Source organism: Belonocnema kinseyi, chromosome 8 (assembly GCF_010883055.1).
Source record: "Belonocnema kinseyi isolate 2016_QV_RU_SX_M_011 chromosome 8, B_treatae_v1, whole genome shotgun sequence".
In the NCBI taxonomy this organism is placed as follows: Eukaryota; Metazoa; Arthropoda; class Insecta; order Hymenoptera; family Cynipidae; genus Belonocnema; species Belonocnema kinseyi.
In genome coordinates, this window is record NC_046664.1 from 12861883 (window position 1) to 12872047 (window position 10165).

Genomic DNA, 10165 nt, shown 5'->3' on the forward strand with positions numbered 1-10165 from the left:
TCCACAAATATTTAACTTTCACCAAACAAATATAAATTTTCAACCAAATATGAAACAATCAAACTCTTAGTTAACACAAATTAGTTTAAAAATCACAAAAATAAATTTTTAACAAAATAGTTTACTACTCAACCTAAGAGAGATAAATTTTCTACCAAATAATTAAAATTTTTAACTCATTTTAGAAAAAAATGATGAAATTTTCAGCTAAGTATAAAAGAATTTAACCAATAAAGATGAATTCTCAATTCAAAAAACTGAAAATATACTAGACTTAAAAAAAAAGAATAATCTTCAACCGAAAAATAGATGGATTTTTTTACGAAAAAATTTAAATTTTTGTAACATAGATGATTTTTTACTTAAATAATGAACCTTCCATTTGAATTGTAAAATTTCCTGTTTAAAAAATTTACTTTTCTCCAGAAAAGCGAATTTTCAAGTTAATACTTAATACAAATAGTTGAATTGTCAACCAAAAATATTAATTTTCAACAAAGAAGATTAACTTTTAAACCAAAAAGAACAAATTTGAACAAAATAAATTAATTCTAAGCCAAATAGTTAAATTATCAGATAATAGAAGATAAATTTAAATACAAAAATGAAATAATTAAATGTTTAGTTCAAAAAATTCATTTTCAACGAAACAAAAAACAAAGTTTCAACAAAACAGTTTAACTTTCAAATAAATAGTTGAATTTTCAACACAAACAGAGGAATTGCAAGAAAATAATAAAAATTTAAACCAAAAATTGACAAACTATTAAAGAAAAATACAATAGTTAATATTTGAATCAAAAAAGATTTTTAATTAACAAAAAATTTAGTTTACCCAGAAAAACAAATTTTAAAACAAATATTTGAGCTTTTGCATAATAAAGATAAATTTTATACTAAATAATGAATTTTACACTACAAAATCTAAATTTTGAAGAAAAATAAAATAGTTTTTTTTTTAGGCCGAAAAATTAATTTTTAACTAAAAAAGACGAATTTTCAACCAAAAAAAATTCCTCATTCAAGGAAGAATAAACATTTCAAACAAATGTTTGAATTTTCCAGCCAAAAGAGACGAAAGTTCAGCATAAAGTTATTTTTTAACCAAATACCTGAATTTTAAACAACAAAAAACTAATTTTTAAGTATAAAGAATAATTTTTAAACAAAGTTGTTAAATTCAAAAAAATTAAATTTTAACGAAATAATAAAGTTTTTGTTAAAAAATGAGAATTTCTTAGTCAAAATATGAATGTTCAACTGAAATAGTTACATTTTTAGTTTTAAAAATTAATTTTCACTAAAAAATGAATACTCAATGTTAAAATTTTTTCTAAAACTGTTTCTATAGAGTTGACTCCAACTTCTGAAAAAGTTACTATTTCCTAGTTCCAGAAAGGAACTTTTCAAAAAAATTTAAATTTCAGTGTCGAAGAAAAATTTCCATTTTTTCTGGAAATTATTTTTTGCCTTCAAAAAATAGACGGTCATGACTTTGATGTGGCACAACACCTGACACTCGACAGTTGCTACTCATGAAAATTCATGACGGACAATACTGCCGATGAAAGAAAAATCCTAAATTTGTCTAAAAGCGACGCATATCATTTTGATCCAATTTCGGTATCAAATAGATATCAACTGGCATTTACTGTGTAATTTATAATAATTGATAAAAATTGATTCAAATACATAATATCAGTAAAAAGAGATAATAAATTTTGCAGGAATGCACCATGCGACGTGAAAACAGAGACGAATCGGACATACCATTTTATTTCTAGCGAACATGAATCATTCTGATATGATACGGCGCTACCGGATCGATTCGTATTCGTCTATCACCCAAGCATTTTTTTCTTTTTCTTTTTAGCCGAATGTCGACCGTCGCCGATTGCTTTGCTCGTGTGGTTTTGACTGAAACACACACATCCACTCACTACTAAAGCTACGAAAAAAAGGGTGGACCACACGAGCGGACCAATCGGCGGCCACGAGTCAGCGATCATTGGCGATTTTATCGTATATGTAATAATTAATAATTACGTATATATAGGTACTGGGAAATCGTAAGCTTTCAAAAGTAATGTATTCTACTGCAAATAAGTTCAACACTAGGTCAACTGCGACTCCGCAACCATAACAATAGCGTCGTATTTTAGAAAGCTCGTGCTCAGCGTTTTATTACGAACGTCTTGTCAAAATATCTCCATAACCGACAATTTATGATAATCGTATTCTAATAATTATTTTATGCTAATAATTATGATATAGTGCAAGTAGTAAATCAAACATGGAAGAAAAAAGCCTTTTTCAAGGTCAAGGCACCATACTCTTCTTCCCTCTCGCAACACTCATCTCTAGCGTCACACAATCTTACCTAGGCACACTCTTTCCTTCCTTGCGATTTCTATTTCCTTCTGTAACTTTATTTCTCATTTTTCTTTGATTTAGACTTTTTTTTTGCTTTTTATCAAACACGATTCTGGAAGCGGCACGTGTGCTTCGAAGCTGCAAATGCAAGCGGATGTGATTCTATAAACCTTTGCGTCCTAATGTATGAAGACGCGAGGAAATAGAGCGTAAAAATAATGCCGCATGCCACGACACGTACTTTTTATTAGATATATTTCAAAGAATCGACGGTACTGAGAAAACTTTCTTAATAGACGCATTTAAGAAAGAACCACTTTCCCAAAAAAAGACGCAATACTGAACTTATTCAATTGTTTTCTGCAATACACATGGGATTGGTCAATTCCGATAGAGTCACTCAGTGGGTCGAGCAATTGGAAATCTATGAATCCCGTGAGCGTGCCATAAAACAATTTCAAAAGTTCGAAACTCCACTCTCGGGCAAGTTTCGTAACTGAGGAATCTTCGAATAACTTTTCAACCCGGAACTAAAGATGGCATTGGTCATCCCATAAGTTTGTCCAGACATGGAGGAAAAGCAATATTTTCAACTCTAATGAAATGATTCATAAGTTCAGCCCAAGAAAAATGATTTTCTAGTAGAAAATACGTTTACAAATTAATTTACTAAGTGGAAACAATATAAAAGTTTAAAAATAGCCTTTTTCTAGCCAGATATTGCAGATTCTGAATTTCAAAGTCGAATGAGATTTTCTCCACCAACAAGCAACGCTTAAGCATTGTTAATTAACCAGCTTGTTGATTTAATACTGTTAGTAAAACATTTTTGAGTTCCAGAAGAGGTATTTAGAAACATGTATTATTTGTAAACAATAAATAGAAAAGAGATTTTTTTACAATGATAATTTAATTTTTACAATAAGAACATCGACAATGATGGCTTTCATAGCCTTCGAAGCGTTCTGAAAATGACAGTATGCAGGTGAGCCCGTACGAAATTCTATGGTTAGTAAAGTTTAGTAAAACCTTTCAAACTTTACTTTTTTATTATCACTTTGCAAAACTTTCTTTTTAAAAAGTAAAGTTTGTAAACTTTACAAACCCTACAGTTTCCAAGGATCTTATTACAGACCCTAGGGTTTTAATTTTATGTATTGTCACTATACAAAACCTAGAGTTCTCAAGTCAGTCAAAAAAGTAAAGTTTGTAAGTATTTGTAAACTTTACAAACTCTAGGAATTTTTTCAATGTTATTTAAAAAAACATCAGGATTGTAATAAGAGCCTTGGAAACTCTAGCGTTTGTAAAGTTTACAGACCCTTACAAAATTCAATTTCTTAAGAGACTTAGAAACTCTAGGGTTTGTAAAGTAAATATAAAAAAGTAATGTTTGTAAGGCTTTGTAAAGTAATAACATAAAAGTAAAGTTTGAAAGGGTTTGTAAAGTTTAATAATCCTAGAGATTCCCAGGATCTTATTACAAATCCTATGGTTTTCATTGCTTATAATCACTATACAAAAGAGTTTCCAAGTCTCTTTAAGAGCCTCACAAGCTCCAGGGTTTGTAAAGTTTACAAACCCTTTCAAACTTTACTCTTTTATTATCACTTTACAAAACCTAGAGTTTCTGAGACTCTTAGAAAAGTAAAGTTTAAGTATTTGGAAACATTACAAACTCCAGTGTTTCCAAGGCTCTTCGTACAAACCCTAGGGTTTGTAATAAGAGGTTTGGAAACTCCAGGGCTTTTTACAAGGCTCTTTTTAAAAACCTAGGAATTCTAATAAGAGCCTTGGAAACTTTAGCGTTTGCGAAGTTTAAAAACACTTACAAACTTTACTTTTTTAATACACTTGGACACTCTAAGTTTTGTACCCTAGGGTTTGTACAGTCTTGGAAACTCTTGGGTTTGTAAAGTTCACAAACACTTGCAAACTTTACTTTTTCAAGAGACTTGGAAATCTAGGTATTGTAAAGTGATAATAAAAAACTAAAGTTTAAAAGGGTTTTCACACTTCACAACTGTTAGACTTTCCAAGTCTTTTAGAAAAGTAAAGTTTGGAAGTGTTTGTAAACTCTAGGGTTTGTAAAGTTCATAAACACTTACAAACTTTACTTTTTGAAGAGACTTAGAAATCTAGGTATTGTAAAGTGATAATAGAAAACAAAGTTTGAAAGGATTTTCACACTTTACAACCCCTAGAGTTTCCAAGTGTCTTGCTACAAAGCCTGGTGTTTGTACTAAAAGCCTTGGAAGCTCTAGCATTTGTAAAATTTACAAAAACTTAAAAACTTAACTTTTTAAGAGACTTGGAAACTCAAAGTTATGTAAAGTGATAATGAAAAAGTAAAGTTGGAGCCTTGAAAACTCTAGGGCTTATAAAGCTTACAAACCCTTTCAAACTTTACTTTTTTTATTATCACTTTACAAAACCTAGAGTTTCCAAGTCTCTTGAAAAAGTAAAGTTTGTAAGAAATTGTAAACTTTACAAACCCTTACAAATTTCACGTTTTCAAGAGACTTGAAAACTCTAGGTTTTGTAAAGTAATAATAAAAAAGTAAAGTTTGTGAGGGTTTACAAAGTAATAATAAAAAAGTAAAGTGTGAAAGGATTTGTAAACTTTACTAACCCTAGAGTTTCCAAGGATATTATTACAAACCCTAGGGTTTTAATTTTTTATTATCACTATACAAAACCTAGGGTTTCCAAGTCTCTTAAAAAAATAAAGTTTGGAATTGTTTGTAAACTCTAGCGTTCGTTAAGTTCACAAACACTTTCAAACTTTACTTTTTTAAGAGACTTGGGAGCTTTAGGTTTTGTAAAGTGATAATAAAAAAGTAAAATTTAAGCCATGGAAACTATAGGGTTTGTAAAGTTTACAAACTCTTACAAACTTTAGTTTTTTATTATCCCTTTACAAAACATTTGCAAGCCCCTAGAGTTTCAAGGCCTCTTATTACAAACCCTAGGGTTTGTGCTAAGACCCTTGGGAGCTATAGTTGTTTTTGTAAAATTTACAAATACTTACAAACTTTACTTTTTTAAGAGACTTGGGAGCTCTAGGTTTTGTAAAGTGATAATAAAAAAGTAAAATTTAAGCCATGGAAACTATAGGGTTTGTAAAGTTTACAAACTCTTACAAACTTTAGTTTTTTATTATCCCTTTACAAAACATTTGCAAGCCCCTAGAGTTTCAAGGCCTCTTATTACAAACCCTAGGGTTTGTGCTAAGACCCTTGGGAGCTATAGTTGTTTTTGTAAAATTTACAAACACTTACAAACTTTACTTTTTTAAGAGACTTGGGAGCTCTAGGTTTTGTAAAGTGATAATGAAAAAGTAAAGTTTGAGCCTTGGAAACTCTAGCGCTTGTAAAGTATACAAACCCTTTTAAACTTTACTTTTTTATTATCACTTTACAAAACCTAGAGTTTCCAAGTCTCTTTAAAAAGTAAAGTTTGCGAGGATTTGTAAACTTTACAAACCCAAGAGTTTCCAAGGCTCTTCATACAAATCCTAGGGTTTGTAATAAATGGTTTGGGAACTCTAGGGTTTTTACCAAGGCTCTTTGAAAAACCCTAGGGATTGTTAAAAGAGCCTTGAAAACTCTAGCGTTTGTAAAGTTTACAAACCCTTACAAACTTTACTTTTTTAAGAGACTTGGAAACTCTATATTTTGTAAAGTAATAATAAAAAAGTGAAGTTTTTGTAAGGGTTTGTAAAGTAATTATAAAAAAGTAAAGTTTGAAAAGATTTGTAAAGTAGTTTTGTACTACCTCACCTGCATACCACTATTTTCGGAACGCTTCACCGGCTACGAAAGCCGCCATTTTCGATATTCTTTTCGTAAATTACCCTAGAATCACTCTAGAGCAAAATTATACCACCCGATCCGATAATTTCCGGCGAATAGTATCGAACCATTAAATTTTAAATTAGATAGCACCTTCCATAACATATATAAAAATATTTTTAGAAAACTGTTGGAAAGCTTATGAAATTCTACGTTAAATGAAGCCTAGTTAATTGGTTTGACAAATTTCCTCATGTTGTTAACTTTAGATAGAAAATTATCCTGTACATGAAAATGACCTCAGTTTCTAAACTAAAATAACATCAGGATTATTTCCCGGCAGCTCTTGTGAAATTCCATTATGGTTTATGGCAAAAGCTAATTTTCTCAGTAGCTACAAATCCTTCAAAGCACAGAATTTCTAGGAACTTTCTTACCGTGTCAATAGAAAAGCGACTTGAACATTGACGGTATACGTAAAGTGGCAATGCGACAATCAGTAGCTATTCACCCTAAAGTTAAGGAGTTTTTCAATAATAATAATAATAATAATAATTGTAGAAAATTTGAAGACTGATTAAAATAATAAGTTATACGGTCAAATCTATTTAATATCTACTTTGGTTTGTGACAACTGAAAAAACTGCTAATTAATATGTTGGCAAAATCATTTTTTTACAAAAAAAGAAAGGTTAACAAAATGATTGTGATTTTAAAAGCAAAGAATGACTGTGACAATTAATAAATTAGCAGAGGCTAATGAATGTACTTAAGACTCATTTCATTTGGTTCTAGTTACAACCAAAACAACTATATTTTTTTAAAAGTTAATTTGAAAGTGAAAACAGATTTTGTTGTTAAAAATTTATTTTTATAAACGAAAATTTAAAAAATACATTTTTTTCGTTAAAATTAATTTTTTTTTTGGGTTGAAAGTTCAAAAATTTGGCTGAAAATTCCTTTTTCTTTGGTTAAAAATTAATTTTTCTTTCTTCAAATATAGCTATCCGATTTTGGTCGAAAATGTATCTTTCTTAGTGGAAAATTCATGTGTTTTGATGAAAATTACTCGTTTTTAGTTTTAATTTAATCTTCATGGTTAAAAATTCATAGTTTTGGTCAAAATACAACAACTTCGATAAAAATTATTATGTTTTTGAAAATTAGTTTGTTAAACTAAAAACATCATTTTTTAGCTGACAATTTAACAAAAGCATCTTTTTGGAAAATGGATCTTTTATTGTATTAAATTCATCTTTTCGGTTTGAAAATTAATTTTTTTGGTTGAAAGTTCAACAATGTTGATCAAATTTTGTTGTTGTTGTAAATTAATTTTTATAACTGAAAATCTAACTGTTTCCTTTTTTGTTAAAAATCGATATTTCTTAAAAGAAAATTCCTGAATTTTTTTAAAAATTCGTTTTTAAATTGAAAAATAATTTTTTTTCAACTGGAAATTACAAAAATACATTATTTTTGTTAAAATGCATCTTTTAGTGCATAAAATTCATTTTTGTTTGGTTAAAAACTAATTTTTTTAAATAAAAATATAACTATTCTATTTTTTGTATAAAATTGATATTTTTGAGAGGAAAATTCATATGTTTTGTTGAAATTTATGCTTTTTTAAATAGATAGTTAATTGTCTTGGTGGAAAATTCATCTTTTTTGTTAAAAGTTAATTTCTTTTGTAAAAAAATTTAACTGTTTTGTTGAAAATTCGGTTTTCTTTTGTAATATTAAAAAATAATTTTCATAACTTAAACATCAGCTATTCCATTTTTGGTTGAGTATTGACTTTTTTCTAGAAATTTATTGTTTTTGGTGAAAAATTTATCTGATTGTTTAAAAATTGAAATATTTCGTTAAAAATTCGTTTTTTTATGAAAATTAATTTTTTCAACTAAAAATGTGTTTTATTTTTGGTTGAAAATTGATCTGCTTGCGATAAAAATTCATGTATTATGTTGAAAATTAATCTTCGTGGTTGAAAGTTCATCGTTTTGGTAAAAAAATACCGTTTTGGCAAAAAATTGAACTATTACGATCAAAATTTTTTGTTTGTTTTTTTTTTAAATTCGTTTTTTAAATTAAAAATTAGTTTTTTAACTAAAAATTTAAACAATATATCTGTTTGTGAAAATGCATCTTTTATTATATTAAATTCATCTTTTTGGTTGAAAGTTTAACAATTTTTCTAAATTTTTGTTTTGTTTTGTTTTAAACTACTTTTTCAAACTGAAAACATAACTATTAAATTTTTCGTCGATATTTATCTTGTTAGTGTGAAATTCATAAACTTGTTTGAAAATTCATTTTTATAGTTCAAAATTAATATTCGTGATAGAAAATGAATTTTTTTGGTTAAAAATTCAAACATTTCAATACAAATTCTTTTTTCTTTTTTTGTTAAAAATTCTATTCTTTTATGAAAAATGCAACTGTTTTGTTGAAAATTTCTTTTTTTTCAATCTTTTTCTTAACTAAAAACTGAACTCTTCCATTTATTGTTAAATATTGATATATTTCTTGATTGAAATTTAATTATCTTGGTAAAAAATATATCTGATTATTTGAAGATTGAAAAAATTTGTTAAAAATTCGTTTCTTTTTTCACTTGAAAATTAATCCTGGTGGTTAAATATTTATCTTTTGGGTTAAAAATTCGACAATTTCAATGAAAATTATTTTTTTATTTGTTCATGATTCGCTTATTAAATAAAAAATTCATTTCTTTTTATCTAAAAATGTATCCTTTATTGTATTAACTTCATGTTTTCGGTTGAAAATTGTCATTATTCTTTCAACTATTTTGCTGAAAATTCCTTTTTCTTTGGTTAAAAACTAATTTCTCAAACTGAAAATAAATGATAAATTAAAAAATAAATTCAAATTGAAAAATCTCCTTTTTTTAACTGAAAATTTAACAAATACATTTTTAGTGAAAAATCATCATTTATTGTATTAAATGTACCTTTTTGGTTGAAAATTAATTTGTTTTGTTAGAAATTCAACAAGTTTTATGAAAATTCGTTTTTCTCTAGTTAAAAACTAATTTTTAACTGAAAATATCGATTACATTTTTTTTGTCGAAAATCGATCTTTTTTCGTGGAAACTTCATGTATTTTTTAAAAAATTCCTCTTTTATTTCTTGAAAATAATTTTCCATGGTAGAAAATTCATCTTTTTGGTAAAGATTTTAAATATCTCGAAAAAAATTATTTTGTTTTTGTTGAAGATGCATCATTGTAGTGACAAATTTATTTCTTCTATTAAAAATTCAACTGTGCAGGTAAAAATTAATATTTTTTAAAATTAAAAAATCCTTTTCTGATGGCCATGCGACGAGTGGGTTACGTGACCAGATTAATACCTTACCGGAAATTTTTTTTATTCTCTAACTTATTTTCACACGCAGCGCAACATCGAGATGAAAATTTGGGATAATAAATAAAAAGCAATGAAAAAGGTGGTTCTGACCTTAGTCTATTAAACTGATAAAAAGAAGTTTTTTGCAGATAATGTTTTTGTTTCTTTTTTCATAAATTTTAAAAATTAGGATCACACCCACCTTTTTCAGTGCTTCTTATTTATTATCCCAAATTTTCAACTCGATGTTACGCTGTGTCTTAAAATAAGTTAGGAAATAAAAAAAAAGTATCGGCAAGGTAGGAATCTAGTCCTGTGACCCACTCGTCAGATGGCCTTAACTAAAAAATTAAATAAAGACTAAAATATACCAAACCAGTTTCTTTTAAAGAGCCTAAAGTAATTCTGACTAGAAGTAATAACTAATTTCAAACCAAAAATGTTCACCCTAGAGTGAATAGCTTTCTAAAAAATCTTTTCAACTTGAGAAGCGTGCTTGGCTCTTTCTTCGTGGATAAGTCTTGAGTAAGGATCACTGGAGAGCATAATAATTAGGTGACTATTCTTCACGATAATAACTAGTTATTATCGAAGCAAACATAAAATAATTACATTCATAATCATATAA